Source organism: Pseudophryne corroboree, chromosome 4 (genome assembly GCF_028390025.1).
Source record: "Pseudophryne corroboree isolate aPseCor3 chromosome 4, aPseCor3.hap2, whole genome shotgun sequence".
Classification (NCBI taxonomy): Eukaryota; Metazoa; Chordata; class Amphibia; order Anura; family Myobatrachidae; genus Pseudophryne; species Pseudophryne corroboree.
Window position 1 is genome coordinate 377,945,665 of NC_086447.1, and position 22,478 is coordinate 377,968,142.

General features: G+C 42.1%; 1 long non-coding RNA gene across 1 annotated transcript in view; it reads left to right on the plus strand.

Annotated features, from left to right (window-relative positions):
* LOC134909610 (uncharacterized) overlaps positions 1–8,015 on the plus strand; it is a 157,629-nt gene extending 149,614 nt beyond the window's left edge. The window contains exons 2-3 of the long non-coding RNA XR_010175982.1: positions 7,080–7,240; positions 7,882–8,015. This is a non-coding gene — a long non-coding RNA (uncharacterized LOC134909610). The remainder of the gene's footprint in view (positions 1–7,079; positions 7,241–7,881) is intronic.
* The last annotated feature ends 14,463 nt before the right edge of the window (positions 8,016–22,478 follow it).

Sequence of the window (22,478 nt, forward strand, 5' to 3'; positions counted from 1 at the left end):
ACAATTCATTCATTCAACTGATGGGGGAACAAAACACTGGCTGCTTTTTCTCTCCAAAAATAAAACCCCTTTTATGTGGTACTTGGGTTCATGTCAGAAATGCGTCACACGTTTTTCATTGCCGAGATCATGTAACGGATGTTCCTAGTGGATTGTGTATATGTCTCAACCTCGTCGACACTGGAGTCAGACTCCGTGTCGACATCTGTGTCTGCCATCTGAGGTAACGGGCGTTTTTTGAGCCCCTGATGGCCTTTGAGACGCCTGGGCAGGCGCGGTCTGAGAAGCCGGCTGTCCCACATCTGTTTTACGTCATCCAGCCTTCTATGTAAGGAGTTGACATTGTCGGTTAATACATTTCACCTATCCATCCACTCTGGATGTGGGGCGACATCCCATTTATCGGCCTCTGCTCCACCTCCACGTAACCTTCCTCATCCCACATGTCGACACAGCCGTACCGACACACAGCACACACACAGGGAATGCTCTGACTGAGGACAGGACCCCACAAAGTCCTTTGGGGAGACAGAGAGAGAGAGTATGCCAGCACACACCAGAGCGCTATGTAATGCAGGGATTAACACTATAACTGAGTGATTTTTCCCCCAATAGCTGCTTGTATAAACAATATTGCGCCTAAATTTAGTGCCCCCCCTCTCTTTTTAACCCTTTGAGCCTGAAAGCTACAGGGGAGAGCCTGGGGAGCTGTCTTCCAGCTGCACTGTGAAGAGAAAATGGCGCCAGTGTGCTGAGGGAGATAGCTCCGCCCCTTTTTCGCTGACTTTTCTCACGCTTTTTTATGGATTCTGGCAGGGGTATTTATCACATATATAGCCTCTGGGGCTATATATTGTGATATATTTGCCAGCCAAGGTGTTTTTATTGCTGCTCAGGGCGCCCCCCCCCCCCCAGCGCCCTGCACCCTCAGTGACCGGAGTGTGAAGTGTGTATGAGGAGCAATGGCGCACAGCTGCAGTGCTGTGCGCTACCTTGGTGAAGACTGATGTCTTCTGCCGCCGATTTTCCGGACTCTTCTTGCTTCTGGCTCTGTAAGGGGGCCGGCGGCGCGGCTCTGGGACCGAACATCAATGGCCGGTTCCATGCGGTCGATCCCTCTGGAGCTAATGGTGTCCAGTAGCCTAAGAAGCCCAAGCTACCACCAGTTAGGTAGGTGCGCTTCTTCTCCCCTTAGTCCCTCGCTGCAGTGAGTCTGTTGCCAGCAGATCTCACTGTAAAATAAAAAACCTAAAATATACTTTCTCTCTAGGAGCTCAGGAGAGCCCCTAGTGTGCATCCAGCTCGGCCGGGCACAGAAATCTAACTGAGGTCTGGAGGAGGGTCATAGTGGGAGGAGCCAGTGCACACCAGGTAGTCCTAAAGCTTTCTTTAGTTGTGCCCAGTCTCCTGCGGAGCCGCTATTCCCCATGGTCCTTACGGAGTCCCCAGCATCCACTTAGGACGTTAGAGAAAACCGCTTAACGAGACTACACTGATTAATTTTATATTTGCAAATAAATATCAATCTGTATACAAAGTGCCACCATGCAGCTGCCATGGCTCTTTTTCACACCAAGTTCCGTTGTGCTTCATCTTTGACTTTGTACATATTTAATACTAATTCCTATGTGGTTGCAGACACAGCCCGGTGTTTCTGGCACAGACTGAGTGGTGCCATGCTGCATCTGCGGTGCGAATAAGATGCACACTTTAAGGAAAAAGTCACTACACCACACTGCTTGGTGCAGCTCACTCGCACCGGGCGTCTCACTCATGCTGCATTTCTTATTGAGACTTGGTGTATGAGGACACATCTGTATCTCTTACTGTCAGGAGGGTTGTTTGGTGTGAAGGTAGTGAGGATTGACTTACAGTATATCACAGATGTAATTGACCCTGGAGAGAAACTACAGTAATCATTTTGTAGGCCCCAAACGACAAATATGATTTACCAAACCAGCTGATTTGGCGGTGCCATAAATACTATTTTTAATGATATTTTTTTTTGTAAGGAGATGTGGTCACACCTCCTTATATTAGGCCATGCCCCCTATTACCTGGGACTGGCCAAACTGCATCCACTCCTTCCCCATTCTCAGGACCCAGACCCAATACTGTATTGATGTCGTTTATAAAAAAAACATTGTTTATAGAACTGGATTTCTTTATTTTGACCTTATTCATCCACTTGAGGATAATCAATGGACTCATAAACATGATAGTTGGATTATTGATATCCCCAGTCTTGCTACACCGGGTGACTTACTCAAACATTACATAGTTACATAGTTGTTGAGGTTGAAAAAAGACAATCGTCCATCGAGTTCAACCTATAGTGCTATATGCTGTATTATCTCCAATTTACTTATAACCTACGATGCTATTTTCCGCTAAAAATTTGTCTAATCCTTTCTTAAATGCCTCGATTGAATCTGACATTACCACTCTGTCCGACTGTGAATTTCATAAACTCACTGTCCGTGAAGAAACCTTTCCTTGGTCTTAAACTTCCTCCCCTCCAACCTTAGAGGATGACCATGTGTCCTGTGTACAGAGCTCTTAATAAGTAAATCACCTGAAAGTTCCTTATATTGCCCCCTGATATATTTGAAGATATTAATCATGTCCCCTCTTATACGCCTTTTTTCCAGTGTAAACATATCCAGCCTAAGTAGTCTTTCTTCATAATCCAATGACTCTAGGCCTTTAACTAATTTTGTAGCTCTTCTCTGAACCATTTTTAGTTCAACTATGTCTTTTTTTATAGTGTGGAGCCCAAAATTGTACACAGTATTCTAGATGGGTCCATATCCAACGATTTATACACTGGCAGGATTACACTTTTATCCCTGGTCTCTATTCCCCGTTTTATGCATGCTAATACCCTATTGGCCTTTACTGCAGCATCCCAACATTGTGGACTGCTGCTAAGTCTATTGTCAGTGATCACCCGCAAATCTTTCTCCAATATTGATTTTCCAAGAATTACCCCATGCAATGTATAGATTGCCCGTTTGTTTTTGATCCCGAAATGCATAACTTGACATTTCTCTATATTGAACCTCATATTCCACTTTGTTGCCCAACCCCTCAAATTAGTTAAATCGTTCTGAAAATAATATAATTACATATACAATAATATAATTACATGTGTGCCTCCATTCAAGAGGTATAAATTAGAAACTATTACAAAGGTATACAGAGTAGACACACAGGGGTCTATTTACTAAGCCTTGGAGAGATATACTGTATAATTGAGGAAGAGTACAGTAAAGTACCAGCCAACCAGCTTCTGTCATTTTTCAACCTACTGAGCATATGTACTAAGCCTTGGCGAGAGATAAAGTGAACGGAGATAAAGTACCAACCAACCACATCCTAACTGTCATTTTTCAAACACAGCCTATAACATGGCAGTTAGGAGCTGATTGGTTGGTATTTTATCTCTATCCACTTTATCTCTCTCCAAAATGTAGTACATAGACCTCACAGTCTGTAATATGGCAGGAACTGATTGGTTGGTACTTTATCTATCGCCACTTTATCTCTTTCCAAGAATTAGTAAATAGACCGCACAGTCATGGACGTAACAGTAGCTTGCCCCAAGTGCAAACATTCCAAAACTACCTTTTCCCATAATTTTATGTATGCAGGAATCTTAGGAAATTCTTGCATAAGGTGGTCTCATTTACGTATAAATTACATTTCCTCACTGAATATAGTCAAAGAACCATTAGCGTTATTGTTTTTTCATTTTTAACACTGGAAGTCACTTTCGTGCCCTCTCAAAAAAGAACTGATGCCATTACTTTCAACAATTGTGGCTGTGTCCATGAAAATAATCTTATCTTGACAGTTCATGCACTACTTTTTCTGGCTTCCATTTGCAATTTGCAAAAGTCAGACCCAAATTCTGAAATTGAATTAACAGATTGATTTTTATATCACCAACTGGGTACTTCCTCCTAACTAAGGGGGTCATTCCGACCCGATCGCACTCTTCACTTTTTCGCAGCCGTGCGATCGGGTTGGAACTGCACATTGTGCTGCGGCCGCAATGCGCAGGCGCGTTGTTACCCGGCGACGGCCTTCGCTGGACGACAACAACTATGAAGAAAGACTTTGCAGTGGCGAACGCAAGAAGATTGACAGGCAGAAGGCGGATCCGTGCGTCAACTGACCGTTTTTCGGGGAGTGGTGAGTCCAACTCAGGCGTGTCAAAGCGTTTGGAGGGCGGATGTCTGACGTCAATGTCAGGACCTGACAGGCTGAAGTGATCGCAGTGGGTAAGTAAGTCCAGACCTACTCCTAAACTGCACAAAATGTTTTTGCATAGCTCGGCTGCACAAGTAAGCGCAGCCTTGCTATGCAAAAATACACTCCCCCATAGGCGGCGACTATCTGATCGCACGGCAGCTAAAAACAGCTACCGTGCGATCAACTCGGAATAAGGGCCTATGCCGTTTAGTTCCTTTGGTTTGTGCTATCAATCATTTATGTCCTTTTTCTTTTATTCACTGGCATCATTTGTGTGAATCTGCATAGCTTATATTGCTACAAAATTTTTATAAGCTATAAATTATATGTAAGTTTTGTTTATTTCACAATGAGTGGTTGAGAACTGTGGGGATGACACCAAATGTTTCCAGCTTCGCCAGCACTTGTAGTTTTACAATACTTACAATACTGTACTTCTGATATTATTATCGTTTTTGGAATGTCAAAATGCATGTATACTGTACACCTAATTTTTATAATTACCTGGATGATACTGGGCTATCATTAGATATTGTATACAGTGTGTTTGTTACCCACTTAACTGACAATTTTTCCTTTCAATAGCGTTCATAATGTTTTTTTAACCTTTTTTTTTTAACTTTGTGTCTACCATTCGTGCTCTACTATGGAACACTAATCAGTTGTACTCTTGTGTGTTTACTGTTTTATTGTTTACTGCAAAAATTTTATTGAAAAAATGTTTTGTTTTTAAACACCCCTGTCTCTCCCACTCCCCTTTAGATTGCAAGTCCTCACGAGCAGGGTCCTCTTACCTATTGTGGATTAGCTCCCCTAACGGAACCAAACCTTTGAAATCAGCTGTCTTATATGTGTATTATTACTGCTGATGCAGCAATGTTTTCATTTCTTGTGTTGTTCATACTGCTCCTGTTTAAACACTTTGCAACTCTGGGTGCCATATAAAGAATTTTTTTTCCTTTATTCTGTGCCAAAATAAATAGAATTCTGGCTGCTCCTCTCAATAAGTCTTCTGCTGTTAGCAAGACTAGGCAAAGATATCCGTTAAAAGTGTATTGAGAGGGCACACTATATGAAATCTGCAAGTTATTGATAAGATATTAAGAAGAGGTATTTCTCTTTACAGGTTGTATAAGATCAACTGGTATTAATTAATATTAATTGATGACTAAAAAGTTCTCTTATATCTAATAATACACGTTAAAAAAACAGGCTTTTAGCCTTATATACTAGGTAAGCACAAATTATACAATTTAAACATTTATTAAAATATGTAAATTCATACAAAATGTATCAAACAGTTGGTCCACCAGGCATATCAAAGGCCATATAGAACTACATGGACTTCACTCCTGATCTTTAAGTACAACTGTGAGTAAATAATTCTATAGATATGTCTAAGTGATGACAGATGACAGCAATAAATATATATATATATATATATATATATATATGTGTGTGTGTGTGTGTGTGTATTTATATATATATATATATATATATATATATATATAGGCTCCCAAATAGACAACAGCGGCACTCAGAGAATTTCCAAACAGTGTATAATTCACATCACAAGTAAGCCAACGTTTCGGGGCTCACCTGCCCCTTTGTCAAGGTGTGCAACAACTAAACAAACACAACATGTTACCTTATAAAGAGAAGAAGCCTGCCAGTGCATCACGTTGGACCAGAGGTGCGGGTTCCCGCTGCGTTTCCGTTCCCTTTCTGATGACATCACAGAACCCGCACCTCCAGTCCAACGCGATACACATTACAGAGGGAGGAGTGCCGGTCCACATGTAAACTATATACAGTCTCTGATGTCTAGCAATCCAACACTTCCAAACAACATGCCCGGTGCCTATACTCCAATAATCATATTTGTTAGTACTGCGATTGGATGGCTCTCTAGGACTCAATAAATACAAAGTGACACCATGGGGAATATCAACAAAAGTGAGGGTTTACAGAAGTTGAGATGTTGCCCATAGCAACCAATCAGATTCTACTTATTTATCTAGCATCTTCTAGAAGATATAAGCTAGAATCTGATTGGTTGCTATGGGCAACATCTCCACTTCTGTAAACCCACACTTTATTAAATAAACCCCCATCATCGTTTCAGGGTGCAAACCCTTTTATCAAGACGTCTTGAGAAATGGATTTGCACACTTCATATTTATTCTCTGACTTATAGGCCCTACACATCTCGCGATGTGCCGCCGAGGTGCCCGACGGCCGATACGGCCGATGGGCGACCCGGCGGCGGGGGGGCAGTGACGGGGGGAGTGAAGTTTCTTCACTCCCCCCGTCACCCGGCTCCGTAGACGTGCAGGCAAATATGGACGATCTCGTCCATATTGGCCTGCATGTACAGCCGACATGGCACCAGCGATGAACGAGCGCAGGGCCGCGCATCGTTCATCGCTGGTGACTCCACACTGCACGATATGAACGTTATCTCGTTCATTAATGAACAAGATCGTTCATATCGTGCAGTGATGTCGGCCAGTGTGTAGGGCCCATAATAGTCCTAGAATGCTATCCAATCTCATTACAAATATATATATATATATATATATATATATATTTATTTTTTATTTCATCTTACGCCTAATTTTAAAAATGGAATTATATCACTTCCTAAACTAAAATGTTATTTTACAAACAGAGTTAGTATAAGTGAGGCCACTGTGTGTGGAAGAAAAATACCACTAAGAACTTCAAACGTATGTAGAAAATAGATATACATTTTCCAGACACAATTGCATCTTATTGTAATTATTTTTGTATTAATGTCTAGAGTGCATTATCTTTCACAGAGCATGCCGCAGATAGGGATTATGGTGGAGGAGATGCTTGAAAAGGCGGATCATCACCTGTAGGATGTTGTTGAGGAAGAGATAATGGAGGGGATACTCCTGGTGGTGTTGGAGGTTGAACAAAAGATGGAGAATACAGAATACAGAGGACCACCAAGAAGGTCAATATTTAATATTTCCATTACTAGAAAATATAAGTGTCATAGCATGTTGTATGTATTTCAGGCGACAATGTTACACAGAGTATAGGAGTGTATATGTTCTAGCATTTTTTGTTACCGTCCATAATTGGGGAATGATTTGTCAATGCAGCAGTAATGAATGAGCACTGGTGCTGAATTTGTTCCAAAATAAAATGCACCAACAAACTGTTTAACAGACCACTTCTAAAACTATGGCATTTTCCAAATTGTATGCTCATCATTTATCAACTTCAGTTAACGCTGGTAAGATACGTGCAAAAGCAGTGTTACAGATAGAACTCTGAGTGCTATAAGCCCTTGGGAACATACTTTGTGTTGTGCAGTAGAACATGTTCAATTTTTGTCTTAAATAAAACACTGCTTAATGAGTAATGCAGAAATACCTATTATAAATGCATATGATGCAAAGCATAAATGAATCTTGTCTAGAAAACCTTAGAAATCATACTGTATAAATACAATGAATGCACAGCAACTTTATAAAGAGTGTTGCAATTACTGTGAAATGATTGTAAGCCATGCTATATTAAGAAAACAACATAAAAAACTTGAATACCTGTATTGTTAGTGTAAACAACTTTTCTTTTTGTCCTACGCAGGTGCTGGCATTGCTCAATATTGTGTTTGAATGGATTGCAGAGGAATTCGGGGAGCATCTAAGTTATTTTTTGTTTGCTTGCCTGATCTATTGTGCTTGTTGTTTTTACATTTCTGTTTTAAAAAAATAAATAAAACAAATGTACTATTTTTATCTAAAAAAATAAATAAATTATTTTTTGAAAAATAAAATGGGGTTTGCTTAAATATCGAATTGTATTATTTAACACATAATTTAGACAAAATGACAAAAAACACACTAGTAATATACTGTATACATTGCAAATATAATGTAAGTGTGAGATACAGAATGCAAGCTGATGTATGTACATTGAGTGTCATTTACAAATACAGAAGTAACAGTACATAAGTAGGACACCGGGTAAATATTAATACAATGTAGTATGAAATCCACAACACAATTTGTTACTGTGAATGGTCTTGATTGAAAAATGCAGCATATGCTTTGCATCTGTGTGCTTTACTTAGCGTTCTCCTAGTTGCACATGGCATATGCTTTATTTAGCTATATCACTAGTTTCAGCTTAAGTGCACATTATTTACAGTTGGGAATCATAACTGTATGTTGGGAGGCAATCAGTTTGCTGGGTGACGGGATCCAGGCGGTCAGGTTACCGACGCCGGAATCGCGACAGCCGACAATGCTGACAGCTGGAATACCGGCTCACAGGGGCTATTACCACTTGTGGGTGTCTACAACACACATAGAGTGGGAATAGATCCTGTGGTGAGTGCAGCCCACCACCGAGCCCGCAGCTTGGTGAGCGCAGCTTGCCGCAAGGGGAGTTGTAGCGCTCGTCCGCCGATAATACATATGTATTCCGTTATGTCTAACCTTGTTCAAGTGCTACTGTTTTTGAGCTGGATAAATCCTGAAATACATTTTTTCATGCATCTATTCCTTATGTGCTAAGCACAAATGTGCCCTACTCTAAATGACCCACTTAGTGTACTTCACAAGGGTATTTAGGATTTTAATCAACCAGCCAATGATAATGTAACCAAGTCATCTTACATGTAGAATTCACCATGAGTAAATCAGACCTCAGTATATACAGTAATCAAGAAAACTATAGTTGACCATATTACCATATTTACATGGATGATGTGCTAATTTGACCAATGAAGGGAATAAATGTGACATTTTTCCAACACTGAGCCAGTGTGAGATCAAAGATTTGGGAAATGTTACGTATTAACTCAAGGTACACATTCAGTAAAGATAAAGATGGAATATTCCTACTCAATAAGAAAAAAAATTCAAGAAACAGTAACCAGTTCTGAACGTAAGTGAAAACTCTAGTCATGTCATCTCTCACTGGACTTGGGGACAGACATGCACAAGCCAGTTCTTATCCTGGAAAACAATCAATATATAAAGTTGTCACAAACCGTGAAAATGAACCCATGATTAAACCAATCAATGTGAAATACCACCTCATGTGTGACTTGCAAGACAAATGCATTATTAAACTATGGTACCATCCACCTGGGACCATGACTGTAAATGCATTGGCAAAACCACCACTTAGAGGAACTAATGATTCTTCTGGAATAATACTCATACTTTTTACATGGGTGTTATATACTGTGCATAGAATAACTGAAGTGAAGGGCAATGGTTGCTTGGCAATGTGACCCTATAATGTGTTATGTTACTTTGTGTTCCGTTGTCTGATGTTTTATAGTCAAATAATGCTGTTATATTTATCAAGTGTATACTGAAAATATTTCAGTGTCTCCCCTTCCTCAAATGTGTACAATTGATCCTGAATTTAGAGATAAGTATTCTATAACAGAGGTCACATACAATATGTGGCAGAGACTAAAAAGATAAATGGGATTTTCTGAGAACAACAAACCTCCTTCCTATCTCGGGCCATGAAGAAATAAAACTGATCTGGCAATCACTAGTTCAAAGAAGACAGCTTATATAGACTTGAGCCTTAGGTAACAGGCATCAGGGATTGATTGATTGATTGATTGATTGATAGCTCATTAAAAGTTATTGATAATTTGAGTGCCCCTCAAATCTAAGTTTTCTCAGGTGTAATGTAAGAAGGAATCTGTGGTCTATGACAAGATGACTCATTTTTATTCTAGGGTGTCGCTTTAGCAAACCACAGTGGCAGCATATAGACAAAGGATTATAAATCAATGACCCCAGTATATAGAAAAGTACAAAAACGCAACACAGTCATACAGTATTATTGTGCAGTAACTATAGTAGATTGAATTTAGGTATTTGTGTAAACATAATCACCTATCTTCCAGTTTCTATGCTCCGTTTGCTGCCCTAGTTGTTCAGAAAACATTATGTTGGAGACTTTGGATGCAGCAACCAGCAATGTTGGTGTACATTCAGATTTCATCACAACAATGTATAGCTGTAGAAGATTAAACTGACTACAACTACAGGGAATATTTTGCTCCTATTCTAAAGACAATATTGTAGGGTATTTTGTAGAAATAGCAACTGTCAGCAAATAAGATCAATTTAAATAAGTTTTGTCTATGTGCTGGAAGATATTGACACTTGTGTGAGATTTATGGTAAGGGCTGTGTTATATCTGCAGGTAATATGGGCACATAAAGTGAGGATGAATTGCTAAGCATACTACAGTACTACTGGCTACTTCATACTCTTCTATATTGGACAAACTTTACCACAAGGCACTTCATCATATATCGCCTCTTCTCCACCCATCATTGTTTTCTGTATGCAGATTTAGGTTTGACCTTCCTACACTACATGCAAACTAAAATTGCAGCTCTTGGTCACACAGAGCTATTATGTCTGGAACTTACTGACTCAGAAGCTGTTCAATGATTTCTCAGAAAGTACTGAAAGCCTTAAATATTTTTTGGGGATTTTGCAATAGGATTCATCCTACTGTTACTCTGGAGTGCACTCCAGATATCACTAAATCAGGGGGCTCCTTATAGTAAACAGTTGAAACTTAAAATAAGAACATTCCACCCCCCTACTGCAAACCGCCTGTTTTTCCCAACTTACATCCATTAGAACATATATCACAAAAAAGACTACAGAGAAGATAAGATAACCCTGGTAGGGAGCACTCTTATCTGAGGTAACGAGATCATTTTTTGTATTAATGAAACAATCTTAAAATTACAAATTTTATTAGATATGCCTTAAAAATTGAAATCTACAAAGCCCGTGTGGATTCACTAGTAAATATGTGATCATATGCGAAAATATGTTGGAAAATATATATATAGTCTTATCTAAATGACCTCAGTCAGAACAATTAAGTATGTTAAAGTCCGTCTGCGTAATAATTCCCTTAACACTGGTGTGTGGCTAAATAAGGATATATTTAAAAATTAAATGGTGTGACCATCATCTTATCAATTGTATAGCCCATATACAGGTTTCTCAGGGCAATTAGTTTGAATCATAGGTCACTGATTGGTTATTTTTGATTGGGTCACCCAATCAAAAATAACCAATCAGTGACCTATGATTCAAACTAATTGCCCTGAGAAACCTGTATACGGGCTACACAATTGATAAGATGATGGTCACACCATTTAATTTTTAAATATATCCTTATTTAGCCACACACCAGTGTTAAGGGAATTATTACGCAGACGGACTTTAACATACTTAATTGTTCTGACTGAGGTCATTTAGATAAGACTATATATATATTTTCCAACATATTTTCGCAGATGATCACATATTTACTAGTGAATCCACACGGGCTTTGTAGATTTCAATTTTTAAGGCATATCTAATAAAATTTGTAATTTTAAGATTGTTTCATTAATACAAAAAATGATCTCGTTACCTCAGATAAGAGTGCTCCCTACCAGGGTTATCTTGTCTTCTCTGTAGTCTTTTTTGTGATACGTGTTTTCATACCCTTGGGAGCACCACTGACCGTCAAAATCTTTTGTTACCAATAATACCAAATCGGTGTAGGTATACATTTGACCAATCAAGGGAGAGAATATGCCAAGAGTGTCAGTTAATTCTGAGGTATCCATATATTGTTTAGTTAGTTCCAGTGCGGCCTTCCTCAAACCCCTTTTTTTGTATCCATTAGAACATAACCTGTCTCCTAGTCACCTACTTGTATTCTGCCCTAAATCCCCACCCCACCATCTTGCTTATTATTGCATGTATATTTCTCTTACGTCCTAGAGGATGCTGGGGACTCCGTAAGGACCATGGGGAATAGACGGGCTCCACAGGAGACATGGGCACTGAAAAGAACTTTAGGTATGGGTGTGCACTGGCTCCTCCCTCTATGCCCCTCCTCCAGACCTCAGTTTAATACGGTGCCCAGAGGAGACTGGGTGCACTATAGGGAGCTCTCCTGAGCTTCCTGAAAATAAAGTATTTTGTTAGGTTTTTTATTTTCAGGGAGACCTGCTGGCAACAGGCTCCCTGCATCGTGGGACTGAGGAGAGAGAAGCAGACCTACTTAAATGCTAGGCTCTGCTTCTTAGGCTACTGGACACCATTAGCTCCAGAGGAAGTCAGAACGCAGGTCTTCCCTAGCGGTTCATCCCGGAGCCGCGCCGCCGTCCTCCTCTCAGAGCCGGAAGATAGAAGCCGGGTGAGTATAGGAAGGCAGAAGACTTCACAGGCGGCAGAAGACTTCAGAGCTTCGGAGAGGTAACGCGCCGCGGTAACGCTGCGCGCCATTGCTCCCACAACACACACACACAGCGCACACTGTGGGGTGCAGGGCGTGGGGGGGCGCCCTGGGCTGCAATGTAGACCTCAGCACTGGCTTTTAGGAATATAATTACTCAGTTTGATATTATTTCAGAGCCCCCGCCAGTTTAAAGAAAGAGCAGGACCGAAGCCTGCCACTGAGGGGGCGGGGCTTCTCCCTCAGCACTCACCAGCGCCATTTTCTCCTCAAGCACACGCTGAGAACTCTCCCCTGCTGATCACCGGTGACTGAGGGTTTTAAAGAAGGGGGGGGGGCACCTAATTGGGCGCAGTGCATAGCGCTGTATCTGGGTAATATTTTTATTTTTCCCAAAAACCTGCTGGGTGTGTGCTGGCATACTCTCTCTCTCTGTCTCTCCAAAGGGCCTTGTGGGGGAAATGTCTCCAGATAGAGCTTTCCCTGAGTGTGTGGTGTGTCAGTACGTGCGTGTCGGCATGTCTGAAGCGGAAGGCTCTCCTAGGGAGGAGGTGGAGCGCATGAGTGTGGTGTCGCCGTCGGCAACGCCGACACATGACTGGATCGATATGTGGAATATTTTAAATGCAAATGTGAATTTATTGCACAAACGTTTGGACAAAGCAGAATACAGGGACAACACAGAGGGTCATACCTTGCCTTTCCCTGTGTCACAGGGACCTTCTGGGTCTCAAAAGCGGCCGCTTTCTCAGTTAGTTGACACAGATACCGACACAGAGTCTGACTCTAGTGTCGATTATGATGATGCGAGGTTGCAGCCAAAATTGGAAAAGAGTATTCATTATATGATTATTGCTATAAAGGATGTGCTGCAGTGCATATTATAGATGACCCCGCGGTGCCTTATCCTAAGATCCACATGTTTAATGAAAAGAAGCCTGAGGTTACTTTTCCACCTTCTTTTGAATTAAATGAGTTATTTGAAAGTGCTTGGGAAACTCCAGATAAGAAGCTGCAGATTCCCAAAAGGATTCTTATGGCGTATCCTTTCCCTATCAAGGACAGGATATGGTGGGAATCCTCCCCAAGGGTGGATAAGGCGTTGACGTGCCTTTCCAAAAAGGTGGCGCTGCCGTCTCAGGATACAGTGGCCCTCAGGGATCCTGCTGACCGCAAGCAGGAAACTACCTTGAAGTCAATTTACACACATACCGGTACATTACTCAGGGCGGCGATAGCGTCGGCTTGGGTTTGTAGCGCTGTACTAGCGTGGACCGATACCTTATCTGCTGATATGGATACGATGGATAAGGAAACTATTTTATTGACCCTGGGACATATTAAGGATGCAGTCCTTTATATGAGAGAGGCTCAAAGGGATATAGGCATACTGGGGTCCAGAGCAAACGCTATGGCGATTTCTGCCAGGTGGGCACTGTGGACTCAACAGTGGTCGGGTGATGCCGACTCAAAACGGCATATGGAGGTTTTGCCGTACAAGGGTGAGGAGTTGTTTGGGGAAGGTCTCGCGGACCTAGTTTCCACAGCTACTGCTGGTAAATCAACTTTTTTACCTTATGTTTCCTCACAGCCTAAGAAAGCGCCACATTATCAGATGCAGTCCTTTCGGCCGCATAAATTCAAGAGAGCTCGGGGATCTTCCTTTCTTGCCAGAGGTAAGGGCAAGGGGAAAAAGCTGCCAGCTACAGCCAGTTCCCAGGAACAGAAGTCCTCCCCGGCTTCTACTAAATCCACCGCATGACGCTGGGGCTCCGCTGGGGGAGTCCGCTCCAGTGGGGGCACGTCTTCGTCTTTTCAGCCATGTCTGGGTTCACTCTCAGGCAATAGACATTGTTTCCCAGGGGTACAAGCTGGAATTCGAAGAGGTGCCTCCTCGCCGGTTTTTCAAATCGGCACTGCCGACTTCTTCCCCAGAGAGGGAGGTAGTTTTAGCAGCAATTCAAAAAATGTGTCGCCAACAAATGGTGGTCAAGGTTCCCCTGCTGCAGCAGGGGATGGGCTATTACTCAACCCTGTTTGTGGTCCTGAAACCGGACGGTTCGGTCAGACCCATTCTAAATTTAAAATCCTTAAACCTATACTTAAAGAGGTTAAAGTTCAAGATGGAGTCGCTCAGGGCGGTCATTGCAAGTCTGGAAGGGGGAGATTATATGGTGTCTCTAGACATAAAGGATGCATACCTTCATGTCCTCATTTATCAACCTCATCAGGCGTTCCTGAGATTTGTGGTGGAGGATTGTCACTACCAATTTCAGACGTTGCCGTTTGGGCTGTCCACGGCCCCCGAGAATTTTTACCAAATTAATGGCGGAGATGATGGTGCTCCTGCGCAAGCAGGGGGACACAATTATCCCATACTTGTACGATCTCCTGATAAAAGCGAGATCGAGAGAACAGTTGCTGGTCAAAGTATCACTCTCCCTGAGGGTGTTACAACAACACGTTTGGATTCTAATCCTGCCAAAGTCACAGTTAGTTCCAACAACCAGATTGCCTTTCTTAGGCATGATTCTGGACACGGAACAAAAGAGGGTCTTTCTCCCGACGGAAAAGGCCCAGGAACTGCGGTACTTGGTCAGGGACCTGTTGAAGCCAGACAGGGTGTCGGTACATCACTGCACGCGAGTGCTGGGAAAAATGGTGGCGTCTTACGAGGCCCTTCCATTCGGCAGGTTCCATGCCAGAACCTTTCAGTGGGACCTTCTGGACAAGTGGTCTGGGTCACATCTACAGATTCATCAGATGATCCGCCTGTCCCCCAGGGCCAGGGTATCTCTCCTGTGGTGGCTGCAGAGTGCTCACCTTCTAGAGGGTCGCAGGTTTGGAATACAGGACTGGGTTCTGGTGACCACGGACGCGATTCTCCGAGGATGGGGAGCAGTAACACAGGGAAAAAACTTCCAGGGTCTGTGGTCAAGCCAGGAGGCTTTTCTACACATCAACATTCTGGAATTAAGGGCCATATACAACGGCCTTCGTCAGGCGCAGACCTTACTTCAAGGTCTACCGGTTCTGATTCAGTCAGACAACATCACAGCAGTGGCTCATGTAAACCGCCAAGGCGGCACAAGGAGCAGAGTGGCAATGGCAGAAGCCTCAAAGATTCTTCGATGGGCGGAGAGTCATGTAAGCGCTCTGACAGCAGTCTTCATTCCGGGAGTAGACAACTGGGAAGCAGACTTCCTCAGCAGACACGATCTGCATCCAGGAGAGTGGGGACTTCATCAGGAAGTCTTCGCAGAGATTGCAAGTCAGTGGGGTCTGCCTCAAATAGACATGGCTTCACGCCTCAACAAGAAACTTCCGAGATATTGCGCCAGGTCAAGGGACCCTCAGGCGATTGCAGTGGACGCACTGGTGACACCGTGGGTGTTTCAGTCGGTCTATGTGTTCCCTCCTCTTCCTCTCATCTCAAAGATACTGAGAATCATAAGGCGAAGATGGGTTTAGGCGATTCTCATCGTTCCAGATTGGCCTCGAAGGGCCTGGTATCCGGATCTACAGGAAATGCTCTCAGAAGATCTGTGGCCTCTTCCTCTCAGGGAAGACCTGTTACAACAAGGGCCCTGTCTGTTCCAGGACTTAACACGACTGCGTTTGATGGCATGGCGGTTGAACGCAGGTTCCTAGCGGAGAAGGGCATTCCGGAGGAGGTCATTCCTACTCTGATAAAGGCTAGGAAGGAGGTGCCATCGAAACATTATTACCGTATCTGGAGGAAGTATGTGTCTTGGTGCGAAGCCAAGACCATTCCTCCAGAAGAGTTCCATCTGGGCCGTTTTCTTCACTTCCTGCAAACAGGAGTGAATTTGGGCCTAAAGTTAGGCTCCATTAAGGTTCAGATTTCGGCCTTATCCATTTTCTTTCAAAAGGAATTGGCTTCTCTTCCAGAAGTCCAGATTTTCGTGAAAGGGGTGCTGCATATCCAGCCTCCTTTTGTGCCTCCAGTGGCACCATGGGACCTTAACGTGGTGTTACGGTTCCTTAAGTCTCACTGGTTTGAACCGCTTCAAACAGTTGAGTTGAAGTATCTTACTTGGAAAGTGGTCATGTTATTGGCCTTAGCTTCGGCACGGCGAGTGTCAGAGTTGGCGGCTTTGTCTCACAAAAGCCCTTATCTGATTTTCCATGTGGATAGAGCTGAGTTGCGGACTCGTCCCCAATTTTTGCCTGAGGTGGTTTCTTCTTTTCATATGAACCAACCTATTGTGGTGCCTGTGGCTACAAGGGACGTGGAGGATTCCGAGTCCCTAGATGTGGTCAGGGCATTGAAAATGTATGTGGCCAGAGCGGCTCGGGTTAGGAAAACAGAGGCTCTGTTTATCCTGTATGCAGCCAACAAGGTTGGTGCTCCTGCGTCTAAACAGACTATTGCTCGCTGGATCTGTAACACGATTCAGCAGGCTCATTCTACAGCTGGATTGCCGTTACCGAATTCGGTTAAGGCCCATTCCACTAGGAAGGTGGGCTCTTCTTGGGCGGCTGCCCGGGGCGTCTCGGCATTACAACTTTGCCGAGCCGCGACTTGGTCGGGTTCAAACACTTTTGCTAAATTCTACAAGTTTGATACCCTGGCCGATGAGGACCTAATGTTTGCTCATTCGGTGCTGCAGAGTCGTCCGCACTCTCCCGCCCGTTTTGGAGCTTTGGTATAATCCCCATGGTCCTTACGGAGTCCCCAGCTTCCTCTAGGACGTAAGAGAAAATAAGATTTTAAACCTACCGGTAAATCTTTTTCTCGTAGTCCGTAGAGGATGCTGGGCGCCCGTCCCTGTGCGGACAACATCCTGCAGGACTTGTATATAGTTGTTGCTTACATAAGGGTTATGTTTTAGTTGGATCAGTTTTGGACTGATACTGGTTTTGTTTCATACTGTTGACTGGTTCGTATATCCCATGTTATATGGTGTGAATGGTGTGAATGGTGTGGCTGGTATGAATCTTGCCCTTGGATTTACAAAATCCTTTCCTCGTACTGTCCGTCTCCTCTGGGCACAGTTTCTCTAACTGAGGTCTGGAGGAGGGGCATAGAGGGAGGAGCCAGTGCACACCCATACCTAAAGTTCTTTTTAGTGCCCATGTCTCCTGTGGAGCCCGTCTATTCCCCATGGTCCTTACGGAGTCCCCAGCATCCTCTACGGACTACGAGAAAAAGATTTACCGGTAGGTTTAAAATCTTATTTTAACCATTTGCCATTTGCGACCACACCAGAGGAGCCTGCTGGTTGTACCCCTGACCAGCCACCTCCTGTCAGTCGGCCAGGCTACAGAAGGGGAACAATGTTTAAAGGATCTCCCACTTGCAGTAATCTTCCTGCAAGCCGAACTCCCTGATGCAAGGCACGCCCACCCACTGCTGGAGACTGCTCTTTTTGCAGAACTGTGAAGATCTGCAAGAAGTAGCTCTATACATTAAATTTAAATGTAATATATATATATATATATATATATATATATATATATATATAAGTTATACATAGAGTAAAAAAAAAAAAAGATATTATTGACCGACACTGTTATTGCTTAGGTGCCATCTGTAAACAATAGGCAACTGAAAAACGAACACAGTGGCTCTCTTTGTTCTCAAGCCTTGAAGTGCCGCTGTGTTGTAGACAACACAAGCTTCATGGACCGTTTATACATGCTGAAATATACCAGGGAGCGCTACCTGTCTTCATGTAAGTCATTGAACTAGTGTTTCAAATTGGTAAAGTATATATATATATATATATAGTGGAATGTCATGCAATATGAATCAATGAATCAACGTCCCGAGTGCCCTCCACTCCGAAGTAGTAATATTAAAATTTACACTGGCGGCACTCTAGTTGATATTGCTACAATAACCGGTCCACTAAACCTCAATGATTCAATGTTTTAATTTTCTACCAAATTTTCCTGATGAAAATTTATGTTTTATGTAATTTCTATGGGTTATTTTTAAACAGACTCTATTTATCTTTGCCTGTAGCATCCATTATAAGTATAGTCTTTGTTGGACTACAATGACTATACTTTACAGGAATACTAAATCATGTACGTTGTCCTTTAAAATGTTTAATGACCCATTGTTATACACAGACTATATAACTGACAAAAATTGTACCAAATGATGGGTGAGTTGGCTGATTTGGGGAATTCTTTGTTGAGAGAGGATTAAGATCAAACAAATTATATAAAGTTTGTGACTGGGTCACTTATATTCAAAGTTTTTGATGCTAACAGTCAGGATTAAGAAATAGTTGGTGGTGCTCCTTTAGAGTAAGGATATCAGACAGAAGCTCAAAACATAGAAAAGGGGTGTTTTCGGAAGGTACCTGCAAATATTAAGTATCTCCCGAATGTGAAATTGCGTAACCTCCATTACTGATGAAAGAAGCAGACCCCATAGGTTTCTATGGGGGCTACTAAGATGTGAATTACCAAACTCCAGAAAGCTTTAGATATCCGCCATCTACAGATTTTGTTAGCCACATTACATAGAAATTACCTGGATAGGGTACAGTAGGAATCCTCCACTGTAATGGCTGGTGCATATGCATGCTCAGCAGACCACGCATGACCAGTAGTACTGCAGGGTCCCAAAGGAGAAGTGAAGTGATCGCATTAAAGATCACTTAACTGCTAACATATCAAACAAACGAGTTGCTTTCAGGGCCCCTGTCTTTGGATGGGAGTTTGGATATAATTGAGTTGTACATAATTTCATATTGCTATGATTAGCAGTGATGAGAAATGATAGGCTGTAAAGCATGATAATTGATAAATAAACCCCTTAGGAATTATAGGTATGTCGACAAAACAATTTTTAGAATATTGTAGTTTATAGGTCATAGGGTAAAAAGGACGAGCAGCATAAAACATAAATTACTGCAATACATACTGTATGGATCACCATATGTATTACAAAGGCCATAGCAAGCTCCATAGAATTCTATGAATCTGTGATGTGCCCATATGCAGCAAGCTCCAGAAAGCGTAACTGGCAAATAGGCAATGCCATCTATAGGATCTCCAGTATCTGTGAATAGAACATGCCATGGATGATGGCAGCACAAGCACACTGGAACTCCTGGGGGATAAACCTTCTTTGCTGGGACAGGTTTATATCACAAGAACTGGCCTGGCAGGCAAGTATTAATGTTTACATGGTAAGCATGCGAGTAGGAGATAAGGGCGGGATATATCACAATTAAATTGTGATATGTGATATATCCTGCCTTTAGTGAGACCAACTATTCCAATTATACAGGATATTTCTCTCCTTTTCATTCAATTTGTGGTGCTATCCAACTGAGCATTTTCAATGCCCTAGAGACAAATAGCTCACAGCAGGATGGACAAAGTAGACTTAACCACAGATACTACTTCTTTATTCTCAACAGTAAATCTCTCTCATTGGCCGTTCACTACTATAGAGGTTTACGGCGAACAGCAGTTGTGGAACACACTTCCCCCTAGCCTATTTTTTTTTTTACTTTTGCCAAGTTAGGAACAGAAACAGTAACTTACCTCATAAATCCACTGAGATATTAAAACTAATTGCTATTACTGAAAATTAGCCTGTTATTCTAGGTACAGTATTTAACCTGATAATTTATCTGGGTACATTGTACAGTATCATTTGTGTGTATGAGTTTTTTTTCGCCTGTTGTCTGTATTTGTATTATATTTTGCCACTTTGAGGACCATGATTAGATTACCTTTGAATTCCATATTATGATCCTCTATTTCTCGCATTGTTCAGCACTTATCACTTGTAAAATAATTTGTTTCATTTTAACCTATGACCTCCAAACTGTATTATAACTAAAGTTAAGTTTTATCAACATACCCATAATACCTGACCAAGGGTTTGATTAAGAGGTAGATGTAATGTCGATTGTGTACACAGTGGAGTGATGTTTTCTACTGTGCATGCACCAAACCAGTAATGTGGACACACTATGATTGATTAGCGATGGCGTACGCACAGAGTTTTTTTGCACAATGAGTTACATGTAGTCAGAATTTGGGGGAGGTAACGGGGGGTGGCTAGACATATTGTGTTAGACATATGTTTCAAACGTAGTCACATGCTAGACGGGAATCATAAGACATATAAACAGTACAGAAAATGTATTTTCAGCCACTTAGTGTTGTTATAAATTTTTAGAGTGCGAAGCAATAACCATGGGCTTAATTCAGCATGGAACTCATCTACGATGTGTTCTCATGCTGAAACCATTCTGGAGTGTGTACATGCGCAGAAGCCTCACAGCACGTGCGCACACAGTGAGATGCGACGGCATCTCACATATTCAAACGCCTCTTCCTGATTGACAGGCAGAGCCGTTCGCGGGGCGGGAGGTAGCGTCGCTGCAACGTTTTTGGGGCGGCATTGGGGCATTGGGGGGGGCACAGTCCAGTAATGCAGGCGTGTCTGGACTGTTTGCAAGGCGCTGTGAGCCTAAACATGGCGGGTAGCCGTCTGCCTTCACAGCTAGGCTGCGCAGGCAGAAGGCTACCCATAACATGCTAGTGTAAAGGGTTGTAGTTGTACGATTTTTTGCACAGCTACAACCTATGCTGAATTAGGCCCAGTATACGCAAATATACACATACTGTAACGCATCACAATGACAATAATACTGATATTAGGATAGATTTCATACATATTCAAAGCCTCACCAATACTATGTGGGCTATGTAATAGGTTTCAAGATAAAAGGACCAGCGTGATTTTAGTAAATTTGCTGCTAATTTAAGGCGGCCATCAGTTATAAGGCAAATCCAGCCGTATATCTGATTGCCGCTTTAAATTTAACAGCGAATTTGCCAAAATCATGTCGGTTTCTTTATCTCGGAACCTATTACATAATCCCTTATGTATACTTATTAACATTCCAGTCTTAGACATAATATAAAACAGCATAGCATTTGTGGTATAATATATCAAGTTTCCTTTACTCTGAAATCTTTACATGTTTTATATGTATGAAGTACTTTAATCATGTATGTTTGTGTGTTACAATTCTTGGTATGACTCCCATTACTTCAACATCACATCCAAAAAAATGGATGTTGTGACTGTTCAAAGCCGCAATTTATTTTACATTTTTCAAGGGCATTGTCTCGTAGGAATTGTAGACCTATCATCACATACTTTTGATGAGAGTACAAAACTGAAGAGAAGTTTAAAGTGTACAGTAACATAATGCAAAAGATTGTGAAAGATTTTGGTGAAAACATTTAGAATTACTGCTAGCGCATTACAAATGCTAAATGTCATCCTGAGGTATTCACACAGCCTGTCCTGAGTATAGAATGCTGTTTTTCTGCTCTTCACCTTCCTTTATCTAGAATAAATTATACTGAATAATATTGCTAATAATACTTAGATTCCATGGATACAATCACATAATTGTGATATCAAAGGAAGAAGATAGTGGCTTTTGATGATGGTTTTGTCGAGGTGATATCTGAAACAAAAGGTCCTTTTTCTCAAAGAAGTAGTATCCTGCATAATGAAAATAGGATGATTTTTTTTTATGAAGTCTCTGGGTTTTAATATCAAAGAAAAACACAAAAATCCCCCAGCACACTGCTATAAACCAGTAAAACAAATCTTGCATTCTATCAGCAACTAAATGGCAGAAGTCCATGGAAGAAAGTTATCAAACCTAAAGAGGGCAAGGGGGAAGGAGTGTGTGTGCGTGAAGGGGGGGAGGGGGGGCGGTGTTTGGGGGGGAGGGGGGTGTTGGGATGGGGCTGCTTTAACATGAATACTTGGATACTGTGACAGTTGGGTCTGTTGGTGATGAGAGATGTCTAAGGTGGCTGATGGGAGCAGGAGGCATCCCTGTCAGGGGTTTGTGCTGATACCTGAGATGACAAGGAGAAGTCATAGTCTTTAGGAGGAGGCAGTGTCAGATCCCAGAGCGGTGTGC